The sequence below is a fragment of the Octopus bimaculoides genome, chromosome 30, assembly GCF_046866305.1.
Source record: "Octopus bimaculoides isolate indiv1 chromosome 30, ASM4686630v1, whole genome shotgun sequence".
NCBI lineage: Eukaryota > Metazoa > Mollusca > Cephalopoda > Octopoda > Octopodidae > Octopus > Octopus bimaculoides.
In genome coordinates, this window is record NC_142957.1 from 4,066,632 (window position 1) to 4,090,169 (window position 23,538).

The following is a 23,538-nucleotide window of genomic DNA, read 5'->3' on the forward strand; positions in this document are numbered from 1 at the left end:
TCTATATGTGATTGTGGATTTTCTTGGATGAATTAAATAATTGTGTTTTTTTTTAATTATATATATATATCATATATATATATATATATCATATATATATATATATATATATATATATATATATATATATATATATATATATATATATATATCATATTTATATATATATATATCAGGTCATCCCATAAGTTCTGTACGAATTTTGAATAAAGAAAACAAGTGATCAAATGTTATATTTAATCGAAATTTAATCATCAATGTACCTGATTATCAATGTACCTGACTTCATTCCATCTATTTACAAGCTTTATAATCCCATCAATGTAAATCTCTTTTCGGTTTCAAAGCGAAGAACTCTGAAATGTCAGGTTCGAACTCCCCCTAGCTTGCGAAAGTTATGTTCCTCAAATGACTGTAAACTAAGAAAAAATGGTAGTCTGAAGGATCAAGGTCGCGAGAACAAGGTGGATAAGAAATTCTTTCCCAAACAAGCTCTTCGATCTTCTATGATGTGATCTTTGCAGTGTGGGTTCGCGCATTGTCCTGATGAAATATCACTCCTTTTCGATTCACTAAAGCAGGTCTTTTTTCTTCAAAGCTTGGTTCAAACACTGCAATTGCTGATAGTAGACTTGAGCATTGATTGTTGCATTAGGTGGTAACAATTCAAAGTGAATTACCCCTTTGCAATCCCACCAGATAGAGAGAAGAACCTTTTTTCCCACGAAGTTCCCTTCTTGGTTGTGGTTGAGCTTTTCCCTTTTACCAAGTCACTGTTTACGACGTTTAATATTTCGATAGAAGATCCACTTTTCGTCAGTAGTCACAAGTCTATCCAAAAAAGGGTGAGATGATTTCGCGAGAATGGAGAGAAGAGCAGATGTCAACTCGGGATTTGCGGTTTCTTTCGGACAATTCATGAGGCACCCATCTTCCAAGTTTAGGAACCTTTCCAAGTTGTTGAAGATGACGATGAACAGTTGTATGGTTAGAACTAAGTTTTATTGCCAATTCTTTTATTGCCAATGCAGGAATTTCTTCAAGTAATGCCTCCAGGAACTTATCTTCAAACTCAACTGGACATCCTGTTCGATCTTCAAGGCTGAAATCTCCACTTCTGAATTTTGTGAACCATCTTCTGCAAGTTCTTTCATTCAAGCATTCTTTCTCATAAACTGAGTGTATGTTTCGAGTCGCTTCGGCTGCAGAGTTTCCTTTTTTGTACTCATAAAGCATTATGTGCCTCAAATGCTCTTTGGATACTTCCATGTTAGAAAGGGTTTTAATCAAAGAGATTTTAATTCTATTACTCTGTCAAATAATATTTAATTAGTTTAAATGTACACAAATGCATAAAAATAATTTTAAATTCCATTAGACATTCTAAAATACTATTAAATTTCATTCAATTTTAAAAAAGGTAAAATCGGACAGAACTTATGGGATGACCTGATATATATATATATATATATATATATATATATATATATATATATATATATATATATATATATATATTATAAGGTTTTTAAACTTTTAAATTTTCATATTCAAAAGAGACAGAGACTTCAAATTCGATATATCGATTTATTCACCACTCTATGTTAACATTTCTGTGCCAAACTTATCCAGTGACTGGTCCATTGGATTTAGACATAATAAAAAAGACGAAAGCTAACGAGATCCTAAAGACCTAATAATAGTTATGTATGTGTTTTTTCGTGTTTTGTTCGAAAGGTAACCACTCCTGAAGAAGTGCCAAACGTCTAAATCCAATGGACCAGTCACTGGATAAGTTTGGCACAGAAATGTTAACATAGAGTGGTGAATAAATCGATATATCGAATTTGAAGTCTCTGTCTCTTTTGAATATGAAAATTTAAAAGTTTAAAAACCTTATGATATAAATATAAACTGTGAGAACGACCCTTAAGGAATCTAGTTAATGATCTCCTAAGGTAAGTTCTTATGCTATATTGGTAACGGTTGCTACATCCTCTGGAAAAATTATTATATATATACGTAGGAGTGGCTGTGTGGTAAGTAGCTTGTTTACCAACCACACAGTTCCGGGTTTAGTCCCACTGCGTGGCACCTTGGCCAAGTGTCTTCTACTATAGCCTCGGGCCAACCAAAGCCTTGTGAGTGGATTTGGTAAACGGAAGCTGAAAGAAGCCCGTCGTATACATATGTATACATATATATATATATATATATATATATATATATATATATATATATATATATATATATGTATGTGTGTGTATATGTTTGTGTGTCTGTGTTTGTCCCCCCAACATTGCTTGACAACCGATGCTGGTGTGTTTACGTCCCTGTAACCTAGCAGTTCGGCAAAAGAGACCGATAGAATAAGTACTAGGCTTCCAAAGAATAAGTCCTGTGGTCGATTTGCTCGACTAAAGGCGGTGCTCCAGTATAGCCACAGTCAAATGACTAAAACAAGTAAAAGAGTAAAGAGAATTATATATATATATGACGACGTCCTAAGAGGGGCTCTGGGGTTCGATGAGAACCAACTTACCAACCTGTTCAAGAAAACCTTCAGGCCAGGGTATTTGGATAATTACCAAAAATCCCTGGCTTGGCAGTGTTACAGGAACGCTTTACCTGTTCGCGATAAGTTATCTCGGAACGGAATGGCAGTGCCACCAACATGTCCAAGATGTGAGTTGGACAGGGAAACTGTCCAGCACGCTTTTGTACATTGTCGGGAACATTCGAGTTTGATAATTTACGTAGAACATATGTTGTCACATCTGGGATGAGTACAGCTATCGGCTGGATCCATAATAAAGATGATACCGCCAACTGGACTCTCAAAGGAAGGTGAGGCATGTTTTTACTGTACGGTTGCTGTATTGAAAGAGTGTGTTTGGAGGACTAGAATGGAAGGATTAGTGGCAGGGTCCTTCGTTTCTGGTCCCGGTTTGCTCTCATACTTCAGATATCATCTGAAAAGCAAGATGGGGCTGGAGAGGAAGACCCTACAGCTGAAAGAATATGAAAAACGATGGAAGGATGTGATGAGAAAGGTGGGTGTCAGAAACTCAGCTTAATCATCGATAAAAGGAAAAGTTAGCTGCTGGGCCTTATTGGCTACCAGGTTCGATCTTTTAAACTTTGCATTTTCTTTTCTTTCTTTGTGTCTTTTTCTTTATTTAAGTCTTAGTTTAAAGTTTTAGTTTAAAGTTATCCAAATTTAATTATTTATGTAAATTTTTATCCTAACGCTCATTCGAACTCATATTAACATTTTTGTATTATTTGTCCTGTTATTGTCTTTTCTGTATATAGATCATTATGATCGTAATAAAGATTTAAGCGACGCTTGCTGGGTTCGGCTGCTCTACATTGATAAGAGGTAATACCTCGAAACTAGCAAGTGAAAGCTGACCCCACCCTGTTCGAATGTTATAATGGACACAGATTCGTGTGTCACATAGCTAGCTAGAGGCGATGGCCTCTTGGAGCTAATTAATGGCAGCATTCGTCCTATTTTTAGGACTGCCATGTTGGCTTGGCGATAACTATTAATTTCCAGTACCGCTGCCGTAGTCTCCTTTTGAGAGACTTAGAAATATTAATATATTATATATATATATACATATATACTGATGTTCACGTCGTTGAATTTTTGATTTTCTGATTTTTTTGTTTGATTTTCCTTTTCTTTTTAGAAGATTTACTATGGTTTACAGATTTTGTAATTGTGCAGTATGTATATATTGGCAGGTGCTTCCCTCCTTATTAATTTTTGTTTGTTTTTTGATAAATAGTGATGATCTGCTGCAATATACCAGGACCATATTATTATTGATAATTTCAAATGCTATAGGTAGAAAGATGGTGGTAATGATAATCACTGTGGTTATGGAGGCGACACAATGCAAGCAAGCTATTCATATATATGTGTATGCACATACTAATGCACGTGTTTATACAAATAAAGAGCGGAAGAGAAAGATGGGATCTCAGTAACAAATCTCATGGGGACCCCATGAATGACTCATTACAGCATGATGCAACACAACAAGGAAAGAATTAACGGCGAGAATGAAGCTAGAGCCCTCATGGCGAAGGTTTCTCGCCCGGCACGTCCGAAACCCCCTGCATCATGGACAGTGATCTGGCCTCGGACGGTCGTTATGTCACAACAAATCACATGCACGTGGAAGAGTATGATACACTTATGGAATGTCATGAAGGAACAAAGCTAGAAAGAAGTCGCGGAGTAGGACGACGTACCTTGAAATTTTGGATGGAAAACGATATGTGTCCAATGTCAGAAAACAAACTAATGAACCAAGTGAGTGTAATTAGGAGGAAGAGTTACTTAACTGGAGCAGAAATACTTCGGATCAGTGAGTGTCTGAGAGACGCTGCAGATGGGCTACAAAGAATGGTCGGAATTGAAAATAGAGAGGTAGGAGTTGAAAGCAGGGAGAAGAGTAGACAGGAGGAATAGGAGAATGGTGATGGGGCAGTTAAGGAGGAGGAACAGGAACATTATACAGTGAACCCTGATAGTGTGGCGGGTGGACATGCAGGGGAAATGAACCTACTAGATAATGAATTGCTTGAAATTCAAAGACGACTCACCGACTTAATGAATGCTCCAGAAGAAAAAAATACCCATTAATATGAGAAGGGTAGATAGAAGCATGATAAATAAAGTAGCACAAAAAATGAATACTGTCATACCATACATCCAAACAGAGGACATAACACAAACAAGGAATCTTCTCCGGGATACTGCTCTACTTGTTGAGGAGAAATTACAACTTAAGAGAACAAAAATGATGGAGCAAAAGAAAGATGGTGGAAACGACGCATTGAAAGGGACATAAAGCGTGCGAGGCAAGATCTAGGTAAAATTGAGTAATGGTTAAGAGGAAACTGGGAAATGGGTAAAAGACTGGTCGAAAAAAATTAGAGAAGAAATATAAAATACGAAAGAACGGGTTTGATGCAGTAATAGTAATAGAGCAGTTAAAACAGAGGATCATGACAAAAAGCCAGAAGATAAGGTTTGTGAACAGAAATAAGCAGTTCGAGGAGAACAGATTGTTCAAAAATAACCCTAAGCAATTCTTCCGAATGTTAGAAGGAGACAATAGGGAAAATGTTAGTCCTGTTTCAAATCAATTGAAGGAGTTCTGGGGCGGATTATGGGGAAACAATGTGATGCAAAAAAGGGATGCAATGTGGATAAGAACTATCAAGACATAATTACAAGGAGGAAAGAAACAAAGGAATATTGTTATAAGCGCTGGGGATGTGAAGGAAAAAGTGGGTAAAGTGCCTAACTGGAGAGCCCCCGGATCGGATCGGATGAGATTCATGGCTTCTGGCAGAAGAGGTGTCATGTGGTGCATAAAAGACTAGCAGCCCAATTGTCCAGAAAGGTATAGTCGCCGCGTGAATGGTGACTGGGAGGACAACACTTGTAATGAAAAATAGAAGGGGAATTTTGTGAGACACTACCGTCCCATAGCATGCCTAAACATAATCTGGAAGATACTGGAATATGTGCGGCAAAAACATACACTTTCCTGGTACAGGAACAAATACTACCAATGGAACAAAAAGGATGTAGGAAGAGCTCTCAGGATACCAACGATCACCTGGTAATTGAGAAAACAGTCTTGAGGCATTGCAAAAAACATCATACAAACATGTCTATAGCTTGGATTGATTTTAAGAAGGCATATGATGTGATGCTTCATTCTTGGATCGTTGAATGCAGATGTTTGGCTTTGCTGACAACATTACAAATTTTCTAATGCATAACATGAAAGAGTGGAAAACCAAATTACTCTCAAGTAATGTATTCCTAGGAGAAGTTAACATTAAAAGGGGAATTTTCCAAGGTGACTCGTTTTCACCGTTACTTTTTGTAATTGCACTAATACCCATAACAATGACACTTGGGAAAGTTAAGATTGGTTGCCGATGTGGGAAGAAAGACCCATCATTGAACCATCTTCTATTTATTGATGAACAGAAATTGTTAGGGAAATCTGAAAAAAAAACAGTCCTTAACCAAAACAGTCCAGAAGTGTGGTAGGGACATTGGTATGGAATTTGAGATCATTAAATGCTCAGTACTTAATATGAAAAGAGGGAAGAAAGCAGCCTGCAGAGGATTGCGGTTACCATGAGGAGAGACCAACGTTAGTAAAGGGATAAATATGTAGGGAGTTTGGAGCTGGATGACATTCTACACAGAGAAATGGTGGGCAAGGCAGAGTTGAACCAAAGAGCTGAGAAGAGAAAAGACCTTCTTGAAATGAGAATGCACGGACACTTTGAAAGGAATATTCAAGACGTTAAGGATAATACAGCATCATAGGTATGGCTTGAGCTAGGTGACCTGAAGCGTACCAACAAAAGCCTGATCATTGCTGCATAAGACCAGTCTCTCGCTACCATTTCAGTGAAGTATAATATCTATACAACTTCTGACACCCAGAAATGAAGACTCTGTGGAAAGAGTGTGGAAAATGTGACCCACTTAGTTAGGGGATGTAAGAGCCTTGCATAATAAAAATACAGACAACGCCACGATAAAGTGTGTGCGTATATTCACTGGCTTTTATGCCATAAATACCAATATGAAGTAACAGAGAACTGGTACGAGCATGTATCAATTAAAGCTATGCAGGAAGATGGAAAAGTAACGATACTCTGGGACTATGATTTTCAGACGGATCGTGTTGTCGAACACCGTCGGCCGGATATTGTCATATTGAATAAGAGAGACAAATACTGTCAGATCATTGATGCAGCCATACCAAATGATATGAATGTCGTGAGTAAAGTGGTTGAAAAAAGTCATCAAGTAATCTGAATTGAAAGCGGAAATGTAAAGACTGTATGGAATGCAAAAGGATAATGTAGAAGTGATACCAGTGGTGATCGAAGCGTTGTGCGCAATCCCATCGAAACTTCAAGGCTTCTTAAGGCAACTGCAAATCCTATGTCTTGCAAAAAGCAGCGTTATTGGACACAGTATTATCTGTTTGCTGTTCTTGTGACTTGACAGATGACTAAAGACGCCGGTGCATTTTTACGTACACTGTGTTACGAAGGAATGTTAATAATAATAATAATAATAATAATAATAATAATAATAATAATAAAAAATGTTTTGTTACAATAAAAGGCATGTTTACATATTCGGGTAGTCAGGTAAAATAGGAAAGATAAAATGTTCATACAAAATTGGAGATATTAAACTTTCTAAATTTTTTAGAGATGTTTGTTTGTATGTCTGTTCAGAGAAGACTGTAGCGTTTTTGCAAAAAAAAAAATGTTTACATTTTCGAATACTCAGGGAGATAGGATTTCGAAAGAAAAGGAAGATAAAATTTTCACAGAAAATTGTAGATGTTAAGGTTTTAATATCTACTGGAGATGACCTTTTGTCTATCCAAGCAGAGACAACTGTAGTGTTCTTGGAATAAAGAGGATATTTGCATTTTAGAATACCCAGGGAGAAGGAAATTATAGGTATTCACAGAAGTTGTAGATATTAAAGTTTCAAAGCTGATCGTTTGTGTATTCGAAAGCTGTAAATATGTATGTTTCTTTACTTATTTTGTGGGAAATTCAAAATACTCACAGGAAATTGTAGATATTCCAGTCTTTGGGAGTTATTTTTAAGTTGTCCTGTGGGTTGTATTAGTGTTTCTGTGTCTTCAGCTGCTGACAGGTCAGAGCAGCGAAGAACACGTCCAGCCCCTAAAAAGGCTGGCGCTCTATCTACAACTTCTGTGAATACCTATCCTTTCTTTTCTCCCTGAGTATTCAAAAATGTAAGCATGCTTTTTATTCTAAAAACACTACAATTTTCTCTGAGCGGACATACAAAAGACCATATTTAGTAAATCTTAAAACTTTATTCCTTTTTTTCTCTCTCTCCCTGAGTATTCGAAAATGTAAACATTGCGAAAATACTACTGTATTCTCCAACTGGACAGACAAACGAACATCTCAAGAAAACTTAAAAACTTTAATATATTAAATTTTGTGTGAAACTTTTATCTTTCTTTTCTCCCTGACTACCCAAATATGTAAACATACCTTTTATTGCAACAGCACAATTGAATTCAGAAATTCAAAAATTCAGCGACGTGAATATCAGTATATATATAAATATATATATATATATATATATATATATATATATATATATATATATATATATAATTGCTTTTTCTACCAGTAATTACAAATAGAACAGGGTGAATTGCTTCTTTTCAAGGCAAGAGTCAGCGCTCTCATTGGTCGCTGGTAGTAGTAAACATATTTTATCCCTGCTGACCCAAAGGGTGCGAAGATTCCTTTGTCTTCTATTGCCGACCTCCTCACTATCTGCTGCATCTATTTATAGACCTGTATAATTTGATCTATTCACCAAGCGGTTACACTTCCCCCGACTATTTCTTTCAACAACCACATACTTATGATTACTTCAAGTACAAGACAAATGTTGAAAATAAAGAATATTTAATAAAAAAAAAACTTTTAATAATAAACGGAAATAGTAATAATGATAATAACAATAGTAATGGTGGTGATGGTGATAATGATAATAATAAAAATAATAATAAGATGCTGCAACTGCTAATACTACAACTACTACTATTGCGATAGAACAGGAATCTGATGCCTGACTACCACTATTACCACTATCCCCACCCCTACTACTATTGCTGTTGCTGCCATCACTGATGATACTACACATAAATACAACAATAGACCAGTAACTGACAACGGCGATAGAAGACTGAAGAAGACTGCCCAGGAAAAAGACAGCAACAACTATTACAAGAACATCAACAACACATGAAGTAACTAAAATCTACCATCCTCTCGGAACCGGTGGCTAGAGAACATAACCTAGCTAGCGACAAAACACAGTATTGAAAAACAACAGTTATCGTGGCTCCAGAAATAAGGATGAATGCAACGAACTTAGTCTTCACACGCTGAGCCTGTTCACCGAAGTGGATTACAAGCGAGCAATGGACACTCTGGAAAGTCGTTCCGCATGACAGAAAGAGTAGTTACATCGCTTTTAAATTACAACTAACATCACTGAGGAAGGCCAGATCAAATAGTATTTTTTCTATGCGGCTTTCCATGTGAGCAGCACTGGAAATTGGTGCCACCCCTAGCCTGCATAGGCCTGTGTGACCGCTGAGTCTGTTAATATAACAATGACAAATAGTAAAAAAAAAATAAAAACAATAATATCAGTGATATCAGTGATGATAATAATAATAATGAAAGGAAGCGGGTAGAGTCCCCCCATGCACTGATTATTGATACATCTAGTAATGGTGTCAAAATAAAAACACTGGTAATTGCGCAACCTGATAATCACTATCTCATATAAGTGACAATGAAAAAATAAAATTTTGTGAATAATGATAGTAATGAAACTGAAGCCATTGATGGTGACAATGTTGTACCCGGCAGGTTCAGAGATTCTGGTCTGGCTCCAGCCTGTCGATATCCAGAAATGGTGCTCAACTTAGGGGTTACCGACAACGTATGTATGATCATTGGAGAGAAAAAAGATCAATAAGAAAAAAACCTTTGGGTCACAGAAATAGAGCTCGAATCTATCAAAAGACGGGTATTGGAAAATAGCAGCAAAGATAACGGTGACTACAATTCTTACTAATAAAAGTAATCTCATAGCACAGGAAAGGAGTACTGGTAGTTTACTTGATGAGAGACATATAGATGATCTAAAAGAAGACAATAAAAATAATGGCGACATGACAGATGAACCAAAGACAAACTACGACAGAATAAAGGTAAGACTACAGGAGAACGATAGCGACATTATTTGCAACCCTAAAAAGGTTGATCGGTGGAAATTGAAACAAGAAACGAAAAATGTCAATGAAATCCTGAAATACATCAGAACAAACAACATCACAGAAACAAATAATTTGATCAAGACAGCAAGTATTGTTGTAGCAGAAAACGTGGGTATGGATGTCAAGAAAAAGGAACATAATGGGAGAGACGAAAGAAAAAATGCATGGTGGAAAAGAAGAATCCAGGCAGGGTTAAACATGCTCTCGAAGGAAATTTCTGTGTTAGACCGAAAAGAGAAAGGGGAGCTTAAAAGAGAACAAAAATACAGGGCACTTAAAAGGAAGTATAATATCGAAAGAAAGATCCTGAAACAGCGCCTCGTTGCAAAGAGAGCAAAGATACTAAAATGCGACCAAAGACTCAAGGGCTACCAGCAGAATAGATTATTCAGAGTAGATCAGAAGAGATTCTATAAATGGAGTGTACAGATTAAAAGTTGATATCAGATAACATTGAAAGCCAAAGGTTTTGGAGTGACATCTGGAGCAAAGACAAGGAGCACAAGAAGGATGCTGAATGGTTACAAGAACTGAAACAAACAGCAGTCTGTCCAAAACATGCAGAACTAGTCATTTCGGTTAGGGAAGTGAAGGAAATCAGCAAACAAATGAGCAACTGGAAGGCCCTGGGACCAGATGGCGTTTAAAACTACTAGATCAAAATATTTGGTGAATGTCATGCACGAATAGCTGCGCAACACAACACCTTGTTAAATGCCGATCAAGTAATACCAAAGCGGTTGACTTTGGTAATGACAGTGCTGTGCTTGAAAAACATCGAAAAAGGCAATACGGTAGACAATTACAGACCGATATCCTGTTTACCACTTATGTGGAAGTTATTGACTGGAATACTCGAAGAGTCAAGTCAGTGTACGAACATCTAGTAAAAAATGGGGTCTTGCCACATAACCAGAAGGGTTGCAAGCTTAAGTGCAGAGGTACCAAGGATCAACTTCTGATAGACAAAACAGTACTCAGAGACTGCAAGAGGAGGAAAAGTAACTTATCCATGTCATGGATCAACTATCGTAAGGCGTTCGGTATGATCCCATATTCTTGGATTATGGAGTGTATGAACCTATTTGGTATTGAGTGATTGCTTGGAAAAAGTATGGCGAATTGGAGCACGGACCTGACAGCATACGAAAGAAGTTTAGGGACAGTAGAAATCAGGAGGGGCATCTTCCAAGGGAACTGCCTGTCCCCACGGATCCTTGTACTGTGCTTGATACCACTAACACTGATTCTGAGGAAAGCGAAAGCTGGGTATGTATTCAAAAGCCTCCAGCAAAAAGTCAAACAATTTTTTATTCATGGATGACCTCAAACTTTATGCTAAACATGAATCCCAAGTCAGTTCCCTCGTTAATACGTTGTATAATTTGAGTGCTCATATCAGAATGGAGTTCGGGCTGAGAAAGTATGGTGTCTTAGTCTTGAAGAGAGGCAAAATCAAATGTATGGACCGGTTAATGATACCGTCGGGGAGGTTATGAAGCAGATAGAAGAGACGGACTATAAATACTTTGGGATATTGAAAATGGATAAACCGATGGAGAAAGAAATGACAGAAAAGTTTAAGGTGGAGTACTTGCGCAGACTGAGGCTGATCCTTAAGTTGAAATTAAATGGACGGAATAAGATCGAAGCTATCAACACCTGGGTGGTTTCACTCTTTTGATATGGAGCAGGGGTAATCACATGGAGAGTAGACAAACTAAACAGCTTAGACAGAAAGACGAGGAAGTTGCTAACTAGATATGGGACACTCCACCCAAAATATGTCACAGACAGACTGTATGTACCAAGATAACGAGGGGGAAGCGGATTTGTTGGATGCAAACACAGCATTAGCGCAGAAGAAAACAACATAGCATGGTATGTACAAAATGTCACAGAACCGCTATTATTAGACGTACGAAGGTCAGGCTTGTGCAGGATGAAAGATTGCAAAGATAAAGCATTATACAAGAAATTGAAAACGAATGAAACTGAAAATAGGTGTGGAAAGAAAAGAATGCATGTTCAATTCCATAGAGATGTTGAAGATGCGACAGACAGAAAAAAGATGGCTGTGGATGACTAAAAGTGATTAAAAGCCGGAAACGGAGGCTCTAATCTATGCTACTCAAGAGCAAGCGCTAAGAACAAAATACATAAAATACAGAATAGACAACACATCAGAAAGTGATAAGTGCAGAATTTGTGGACAAAATGGGGAAACCTTACGGCATATTACCAGCCAATGTACGCTACTAGCCCAGAATGAATATAAGAGACGCCACGACAATATAGCAAGGTTTGTCTATTGGACACTTTGTAACAAGTATGGACTTGACAGCAAAAAATTGGTACGACCATAAACCCGAAGGCATCATCGAAAATGATAATGCAAAGATTTTATGATTCAGTGCGACCAGGAGATAGAGAATAGGAAGACAGACATAGTGTTAATTGAGAAAGAAAACAAACTATCCTGGATGATAAATATAATATGCCCAGCTGACAACAAGGTATGCAATAAGGAAGAAAGAAAAGTCGATATATATCACAAGTTAGCTTGGGAGGTTAAACAGTTGTGGTCGATGAAAAAGGTGATAGTAGTACCAATAATTGTCGTAGCGCTGGGAACCGTGAGTAAAAATCTTGAGAAGTACATGGAAAAAATAGGGGCTGCAATAAGGGTGGAGCACTTGCAGAAAACAGCACTACTTGGAACTGCTCGAATACTCCGGAAGGTGTTCGAAAAATAAGGGGTGTTACCTTAGTTCACTGGTAATGAACAGCTGACACCATAGTACATCTCCAGCGTTAGAAGCTGTGCAAAGGTAATAAAAATATTGATAATCCATGAATAAACCAAAGCCATTCCCATTAGAAGAGGAATATTCTAGGGAGACACGCTCTCTCCATTCCTTTTCTGCTTGGAACTGACACCATTATCTGACATGCTAAACCAAACTGGAAGCAGATACAACTGTTATGGCAAAACAATCAGCCACCTCTTATATATAGAAGACCTAAAAATTGTAAGCTACTAATGATAAATAGCTGGAAACATTACTACAGACAGTACATGGATTTATAAAAGAAATAAATATGAAATCTGGCTAAGAAAAATGTTCCAAAGCAACCTTGAAAAGAGAAAAACTATTTAAGAGTAGCAAGATTACACCAGATAAGCAAATGAAATAAGTGAATTAGACCAAAGCCAGACATACAAATATTTGGGAATCAATGAACTAAATACGATACAACACACACAAATGAAAGAGAAAATATGGAAAAAGAATACTATAGACGAGTTTGATTAATACTGAAAACAGAGCCTAATGCGATAAACAAGATAATAGGTATTAACACTTTAACCGTCCCAGTTATGAGTTACAGCTCCATAATTCTTGACTGGATACTAAATGAACTAATCAAAATAGACAAGAAAACAAGAAAAATAATGAGAGAATTTAGGATGCATAACCCAAAATCTGACATAGAAACGTACAGAAGGCAATAGGGGTCTTATACAGCTGGAAAACTATTATAAAATAACCACCATAGAACTGCAAAAATACCTACTTCAAAAGCAAGGAAAACTAATATAAATAGCCACAAAACACGAACAAAACAAAAACAAAACCGTTTTCAGTTTTTAAGTAAGCTGACAAATACAAACAAGAAGTCATACTACCTAACAACTCTGAAGAAAAAGAAGAAACAACAAAAGCTATAAAACAAATGAAATCCAAACTAAAACTAGAACAGCAACGGGCCATGATAAAACGATGGCAAGAAAAGCCCCTACATGGTAAATACTGGGCTAAACTAAATGCAAAAGAAATAGACAGAGAAAAATCCCAGCAATGGTTGAGAAGCTCAGGACTCAAAGCAGAGACTGAAGGATTTTTAATTGCTGCACAAGACCCACCAGAAATTACCAAAAACATATAATGAAAAGAAACATAACAAGTAACTGTAGAATATGTGGAGATGGACAAGAAACAATAAATCATATTATCTCTGGTTGCCCAGTCCCGGATAAGAAGGAATATATTCACAGATACGACAGATTTGGGACCTATATACACTGGAAGCTATGCCAACACTATGGAATAACAACAAAAAATGATGGTATAAACACACGCCAGAAAAGGTCACAGAAAACGAGAAAGCAACCATACTATGGGATATGCCAATTCACACAGAGAAATTAAGGTCAATAGGCCAGATATAGTTGTCGGAAATCATGAAGAAACAAATGTTTTCTAATTGGTGTATCAATACCAGCAGATGACAACGTTTCTCTCAAAGAAATAGAGAAAATACAAAGACCTGGAAATAGAGGTAACTCGAATGTGGAGTCTAAAAACAGGGGTCATTAGGTATGATAAAAAATATTCAGACAGATAGTTAACAAAAACACCAAGACAAACAAATATATATAAAATACAGATAACAGCATAGGCACTGCACACATCCTACGTAAAACACTTTCAATGCATTAACCATAAGAGCATCAGAGCAAACCACAGCACATGGCCAAGGCACACAGAGCTGCACTCGGTAGTGAAGCGAAAGCACGCTATAAAAATAAAACTGCTAAATAATAATAATAATAATAATAATAATAATAATAATAATAATAATAATAATAATAATAATAATGGAAGGCACCTGGGCACGAAAAGATCCCCAACTTCTGGTTAAAATACCTGACAGGAATGCACAAAAGCTGGCTGAAAACTTTAACGACATACTAGCAGAGCCAGAGACAATGCCTGAATGGCTCACGAAACGGAAAAACATCTTAATTCCCAAATCCACGGTAATGGAAAAACAACAAAACTATAGACCTATAACCTGTCTCCCTACGATCTACAAAGCCTTTACTGCAATAATATCGCAGAGATTAAGTAAGCACCTGGAAAATAACAACCTGTTTCCAGAAGAGCAGAAGGGATGCTGCAAGGGCTCATACGGCTGTAAAGATAAATTAATGATCAATAAAGCCATAACTGAAGACAGCCGCAGAAAGAAGAAAGGCCTCAGTATGGCCTGGATCGACTACCGAAAGGCTTTCTACAGTATTCCCCAGACGTGGATCATCGAAACATTAGCCATAAACAAGGTGGCACCAATTACTATAAAATATATAAGGCACTCTATGGATAAATGGCAGACAGTGCTACAGCTCCAAACAAAAGAGGGACTCGTGAAAACGAAAGCCATCCTCGTTAGAAGAGGAATATTCCAAGTAGACACGCTCTCTCCACTCCTGTTCTGTCTGGCACTCACACCTTTAACTGAATTGCTAAATAGAACTGGATGCGGATACAAATGTTACGGCAAAACAGTCAGCCACCTTTTATATATGGATGACCTAAAATTATACGCTAGAAATGATAAAGAACTGGAAACACTACTACAGGCAGTACATAGATTTACCAAGGAAATAGATATGAAATTCGGATTAGAAAAATGTGCCAAAGCAACCCTGACAAGAGGAAAATTAGTTAAGAGTAGCAGCATCACACTAGATAAAGCCAATGAAATAAGAGTATTAGACCAAAGCCAGACATACAAATATTTAGGAATCAATGAACTAGATAGGATATAACACACACAAATGAAAGAGAAAATAAAGACAGAATACTATAGACGAGTTAGATCAATACTAAAAACAGAGCTCAATGCTAAAAACAAGATAATAGGTATTAACACTTTAGCCGTCCCAGTTATAAGTTACAGCTACAATATCCTTAACTGTAGAAAATAATCCTCCCCAAATAGCAGCAGAATCTCTCATACCCATTGAAAGGAAGAACATGATCTTCTACGCAGAAAAATAAAGGGGCACCACACCGCAAAGTTCGAAATTTGGTATATTATTATTATTGTTGATGTTGTTGTTGTTGTTGTTGCTGTTGTTGCTGTTTTTGTTATTATCATCGTCATCATCATTATCACTATTATTATTGCTATTAAAGTATTAATAACTCCTCTGGAAAGGACTTCCACATAGACCCATCGAACACCTACAGAACTGACACGCACGCACTCAGCAATTTTTTTAAAAACATAAACAGCCTTCAAACACAACGAATAACGTTGGTGCCAGGGACCATGTACGTATGGGAATGTCTGTGTATACATATATGTATGTGTGTACGTATGTGTGAGGGGATAGATAGATATATACACACATATGTACTCGCATATATATATGCTTTTGAATCCTTTGATATCCAAGTATGATTATGCACACAGACGCAGACATGTATATTGGAGTGTCTATAACTATTTGTATGACCTTATATACTGTTTGTAGGCTTTTTATGTGCCTTATATTTTTATATTTTCATTTTTCATTTATTTATTTATTTTATCTTTACTGTATTCTTATTTTTATTACTATTTTATTTTTATTTTTATTTTTTACTTTATATTTCTGTTAAATTTTTGTGAATCTCTGAAGAGGCCTAGCGAATCATGCATATACCCCCATTTCAGCATTTCATCTGCTAATTACTCCGGCAGGAGCTATTCGGATAGAATGGGGCATGTCAACGCTAGGCCGAAACAGCTGTAAGTTTCTGTTTATTCTCAAATTCCTAATGTACTTTATATTTGTAACCTCGATTGTTAATATAACATGGTATGTCATAAGCATTTGTATTTTGTGGTTTTTGTCATTTTAGTTACAAAATAAGTTAATTAATTTAACGGAATACACTGTCTGCAAGTCGTTGAGTACCGCATATTCTCCTCCATTTTCTAATTGCTATATAAATGTAGGGTAAAATAACCCTCCTTTTTACCCGCACCCACTTATTACACTTGGTATAACACTAGTGTAACAATAATTGGGTACCCTCCCAGCAGTATATTGGATAGATACTATCCCTTAGTGGGTTGAATCCTCAACCCCTAACACTCTTGCATTATATGTATATACATATATATATATATATATATATATATATATATATATATATATATATATATATATATACATACATACACACACACACACACACATACACACACACACGTATATATATATATATATATATATATATATATATATACAGAGAGAAGGTGAAGTAGATAGGTAGACAGATACATAGACAGACAGACAGACAGATAGATAGATAGATAGATAGATAGATAGATAGATAGATAGATAGATAGATATGTTTGTGTATGTATGCATTTATATAAGACTGAGCTAATGAGGAAGGCCTGTTCATAGTCTCTAGTCTTAAGTGAAATAACAGCCAAATCCCCTAGTGACACTTTACTGTATCTATTTTATGTATGTAGGTATATATGTGTTGTATGTACGCATGCGTGAAGGCGGTTGGCTAAATGGCTAGGGTATTCGGCTCGCGATCGTAGAGTCGCGAGTTCGACTCCAGGCGAAGCGTTGTGTTCTTAAGCAACACACTTTATTTCAGGTGCTCCAGTCCACTCAGCAAAAATGAGTTTCACATTTACTTCAAGGGACCAGTCTTGTCACACTCTGTGTCACGTTGAATCTCCGTACGAAATATTTGAAGGGGTATGCGTGTCTATGGAGTGCTCAGCCACTTGCACATTAATCTCACGAGCAAGGTGTCCTCATGATCGTATCGGCTGGGACCCTCGTCGTCGTAACCGACGGAGTGTTCCTCTGGATGTATGCTAATTAATTAGGCAGTGGAAGCAAGGCAGAGGCCATAGCCTCAAAACCTAGGAAAGGGATTTAGATGAGAAGAGGAACAGTATATTACTGGTACTAAATCCTTTTCAACCAGTGGTGGGATGGTGTGTAAAGGTAATCCAGACAATATGTCATGGTTGGAGTGTCTCAGATTCTATGTTCAGGGTTGAACTGGGGTTAAATAGCTACAACTACACCAATACTACCCTTCGTCTGCAAAAGGCATCACCACTATCACAATGACCCCAACCACCTTCACCTCCACAACATACACCACGAACACCACCACTAGTATCTATGCCACCATCACCAACAACAACTCCATCATCAACACTACCACAACCACAACTACCACCACCCTACATAATTCTGCTCAGTCCAACTCCACGATTTATTCAAATGCCTTGCCTTGGGCCCTTAATGGAATCAGTGGGGGAGGTTTATCTGGTAGTTTATTTATTGACCCTCAAAGAATTTAACTTCAGCCGGATTTGATCTCAGAACAGAGAGGGCCAGAACAATTATTGCAAACATATCAATTGGCTGCTGTCATGACCCGGGAGAAAAAGCAGCTAAACCTCCCTCAACTCACACCTTACTATCATACGAAAGAAAGGATATTGTAAATTATGTAATTGGGACATTACCCTTACCCAAAAGACAGGATGGTCATGGCTAGAATGTTTACTTAACTGGAAATCATGTGAGAGCTAAACACCAACTAGAAATAGCGCAACAGGTAGACGTGGCCTCATTTCACCCACCAACCATCGAACCAGAGCAGTATGGTTGCAGCTTGATGCAGTCGTAATATATCCGGGACAATATATCTGTGGCTGCAATACTGTCATTTGATCAGCTAACTGGGAGGATATGACAGCAACAATGACAACGCCAACAATATCACACACACAAAACACCACCACCACCACCACCATCAAGATAACCATCGTTAATTTTAGACAGGATCATTTTTCTTAAAGGAGTGAGAAGTGAATAATGGACAGACCTGGGGTAAATTCATATCGTCATCTAATACTGCCACACCTGAGATGTCAGTCACGTTGTCACTGTGATTTCATTCAATATAATATCGCTTTACATTCTGCTATCATATTTTGTTATGCAACAATCAATTTCGAACCTGTTTCTTTATTTTGTGTTCGTTTCAAATATTTCATGAATTTTTATCCTCATTTAAAATGTCAGACAAAATACTGAATCGGAAAACTGATAAATCGAAATCTGGTGATGCGTATGTATGTATGTATGTATGTATGATCCATAAATTGCGACTCATATACATACATACATACATACATACATACATACATACATACATATATATATATATATATATATATATATATATATATATATATATATATCTGCAAATATAATATGTGACAATTATTCGGTAACCATGATAAAACTCCGAGTTTCGGATGTCGGGGCGAAAACCCACGCCGGCATCTCTTTAATTATCGGGCCATCAAAAAGATGCTATGAAAATAACCGTACATGTGCCTATATGTATATACTCATCCACCCTCACTTGAAGCATATACATGGTCACCCACACATTTGCCCAAAAATATATACATACCCGCATATACGCTCGCACACACGCACACTCGCACATTAAATATTCATATACACGTCTATATATGCACATGCACAAGAAAAAAAAAAACAGGGTTAGAGGTAATATATAGAAAAAAGTGTAAAAAATAAAGCAATCAGAATATAAAAAGTAAAGGAGTAAAAATGCTCATAGCGAACGCGTAAGCACGCATGTCCATACATAAACATGCACGCACGAACATCCACATACATGTGCCTATGTGCATATACTCGTCCACACTGGCTTGAAACACACACATGCGCACCCACACATTCGCCAAAAATAATTTTTCATACACGCACACACGTTCACACACATACACGCACAAAAAGGGTTCATATACATGTCTATATACGCACATATCCGCATGCACGCACACACACGCGCGCACAAAAAAAATTTCCTATACACGTCTAATACACGTCTGTATACGCACATACCCGCACACACGTGCGCACAGAAAATTTTCATATACACGTCTATATGCGCATAGGAAAATGCAGGGTGGAAGGTAAAATACAGAAAAATGTATAAAAAATATATGAGCAATAAAACTATAAAACAATATCTCTATAAATATGTAAAAATATATGTAAAAGATATATAAGAAATACGAGTAAAAAGTATAGAGAGATAGAAAGCTTGTACGTGGACACAATATAAAAAGCAAGTTCTATCTGTAATCTCGGGGGAATCAAAAACGTAACAAATATTTAGCCACATGAGGACATGATCCGAAAAGTTCAGTTCTTGAATTTAGACATATAGCTGCGTCTAAGCTGCTTTTCCAGATTAGCCATCTTCCCCTATTACAAAGACCGCACCTTTCACTGCTGCTGGTGTAGGGCTTACACTTGGCTAAGGACTTCCAATGAATGTTGTAACTGACACTTTTATCTTTTAAGGACCATATATGACTGGATAATTTGGTCGTTTACCTTTTATCTCAGTGCCTGAAGCTCAGGGTGTGATTATTGAACCTGGCCTTGAAATTACCCTCTGTAAGGCCCACGTATATCTTCGTCGAAATCGTGTCCTAAGGAGGAGAGCTTTTGTACCTTTTGACACATTAATTTTCGTTTTCCGGTTTTCGTTTTCCGTTGATTACTGTTCGTTATGATATGTGGTTTACACGTGGAGAATAAGTTTGAGTTCTCAACATATGAAATAATTGTAGCGCTTTAATAGAAGTATTGTGACCTTTAAATAATCTCTCTCTCTCTCTCTCTCTCTCTATATATATATATATATATATATATATATATATATATATAATGAATAAAGACACCTGGCCGCAATATGAAATCAGAGATGTTAACTCAATCGCCAGTAAATGTCAGCTAGTGTGACGAAAATCTTAGAAAAAAATAGGAGTTAAATATTCCATGTGCTCTAGGAAGAACGCTAATGTATACACATATGCTAACAGGGGAAGAACCCTCCCTATGACAGATACACGCATGTGTGTGTGATTCTATATCTGTGTTGAAGTGTGTGTGTGTGTGTTTGCGAAATACCAACCCGCAGTGAACCGTTATCAGTTACTAATACAACAAAAGCAACATCTGTTGTAAAACACCGAGTTATGGCCCTCTTTTAGGCAAATTGATCCAGCAAACACTTTTGTCGCTATTTGTTAAAAAGTGTCTAGTATATTGCGATTTGTCAAACGATAAGGGCAGAGATGCTCACCCATTTTTCACCTATTGGTCCCTATAATTACAATTAAAATTCTGGTGAAGCCGAATAGCCATTAGATGTTATAAAACTATTGGTAGGCGTCAGGCTTGGTTGTATGATACGAAGTTTTCTTCCGAACTACATGGCTCTAGGTTCCGTTCAGCTGCTTGACACATTTGATTAGACTCTCCTATTAAAATCTCGGATCGAGCAAAACCTTGTAAGTGGATTTCGGTGAAGAATACTGAAAGAAGCCCGTCGTACATATGTATGTGCCTCGCTCAAGGGATCCACAACAAATAAACTTCTATTTGAACTGGTCAACACCTCTCTTCAAACCCATACAACGTTTGGAAAGCAAATCTTCTCCCAGTAACATCTTCTACATACTGTTTGAATAGATTAAAATTGTTGAAATTTATTTTAATTGAAGAAATATTAAGATCTTCTAATATTATCATTTTATTACTGTATTTTAATTTTATATTTTTTAATTATCATTAAATTTAATTTTAAGTTTTTGAAGGAATTCAAATTATTTTATTCTACGTCATCTTTCTCACACTTCCACGCATATATATACGTAGCTTCTACACCCACATTTTATATTCGTACCAACTAAACAAATATTCGTTTCCATATCCTGGCATGCGCTAAAATCCTTCACACACACACACACACAGCAGTATACGCACACAACACATACATACGCAGGAATGCATGCACACACATATACACAAACCAACATACACACAAGCTCACATAAACATACATACATACATATCCACAGCTCGTACACACAAACAATGACGTACACATACAGCAACACTCACTCACACACACACACCCTAGCTCAACTCAGCACCAAATCTCACTACTGCTATTAACCTTGCAGCACCAGTCCGTCACGCGTTCATCATTGACAGAAAAACGAATATACAGACACTGGTCATTTTCTCACTATCTTGCCTTGAAAACCTACTTTCTCTATCTATCTCAACATTAAGTCTCTTCAGCCATGTCACTACATACTGGCATTTCTCAGACTATTCTTTCCCTTATCTCTGGATCTCTACTCTATCCTTTTCCTGACAAAGACCCACACTCGAAATGTTACTCACCTTAATATGAACATCAGACTAGCACATTCACTGTGTATGTCATTTCTCTTTTAGTTGTTTCCCATATTTTTATTTTGATTTCCCTATATATATTATAGATACAAATAATTCTACGAGGTATGGACTCATACAAAGTTTGAATTGTTTCCAGAGGAATTTTTGTCCATTCTTCAGCTAAAACAGTCTCAAGTTCTTATAGTGATAATGGTGGAGGATATCAACTCCTTACTTGTTTTTCTAAAATGTACCATAAATGTTCAATAATATTAAGATCTGGGGACTGTGGTGGCCAGATAAGATGTTCAACTACACTAGAATGTTCCTCGTGCCATTCAGTAACAACTTTAGCTGTGTCAATTGGTGCATTATCGTACTGAAAGATTGCGTTTCGCTCTAGAAACAGTTCTGCAACCATAGGATGCTTAAATAATCTTGATTATTAATTCCACCATCAAGGGAAACCATTGGCCGGCGGATTTCCAAGATATGGTAGCCCCGACGCAGATAATCACATATCCTCCTCCATGATTAATAGTTACAAGAAGGCAGTCTGGGTCAAATGCTTCTTTTGGCTGTCTCCACGTGTATACTCGGCCGGTGGTAAGAAATAAGGTAAAGGATGACTCGTCCGAGAAAATAACATACTTCCACTGCGACCAATTATGAAGGTTTTTACTTCTCTCTAAACGCTTTGCAACGTTTCTTTTTGAAAGTAATGGTTTTCTGATTGTAGCCCTCCTGTGAAATCCGGCTTTGTGTAGCTCCCGGTGAACAGTTTTATGGAAACTGGGTTCTCGAGGTGGTCATTAAGCTCTCCTGTAATTTTAGGAGCTGTAATTTTGCGATCTTTTCTAATGATTCCCATAAGAGTCCAACGGTCTCTCTCTGAAAATTTTGGTTTTCTTCCGGAGTTTTGTTTCGATGAGGAAGTTTTTCCCTCTTTTTCAAAGACTGCAATTACTGGTAGTACTTCTTGATACACCAAACATTTCGGCTGTTTTCGTACGCTAGCGCCTGCCATACGAGCACCAACAATTTTTACCTCTTTGAAAGTCCGATAGATCTGTCATTTTAATGAATTTTAATTAGCTTTGTCTGATGTCTGAAAAGAAGCAGCAATTTTAGCAAAACATATTAAGCAACATTAATAATAAACCAAGAAGCATAAAAGTAAACAAGCTTTTGACTGTTTTATAGATATTTCAAAATTATGATGCTATGATGCTAGGTGTTACCATGATTTTCTTCAACCCCTCTATATGTATAATATTGTTTTGTCTTTCGAAAAGTGTTTATTACACAATTGCTTGTAAGTGTTTGTTCAGGTCGAACCCGAGAGGTTAGACATTATATAGCATGGTTTAAGAAGGGACAAAATTTAGATAATCATTCTATAGTTAGGATTTGCACCGACATAAATACATATAACTCAATAATTACAGCAACACAAGGAACATATCAATATATTATTTAGAATAAAAATAAGAATTACAT

At 36.9% G+C, this 23,538-nt stretch overlaps 1 pseudogene across 1 annotated transcript in view; it reads right to left on the reverse strand.

The window, feature by feature from the left end:
* Positions 1-228: 228 nt before the first annotated feature.
* The window catches only part of LOC149130144 (histone-lysine N-methyltransferase SETMAR pseudogene), a 43,279-nt pseudogene continuing 19,969 nt past the window's right edge, over positions 229-23,538 (reverse strand). The window contains exon 2 of the transcript XR_016239251.1: positions 229-1,262. The product of XR_016239251.1 is annotated as a histone-lysine N-methyltransferase SETMAR pseudogene (transcript). The remainder of the gene's footprint in view (positions 1,263-23,538) is intronic.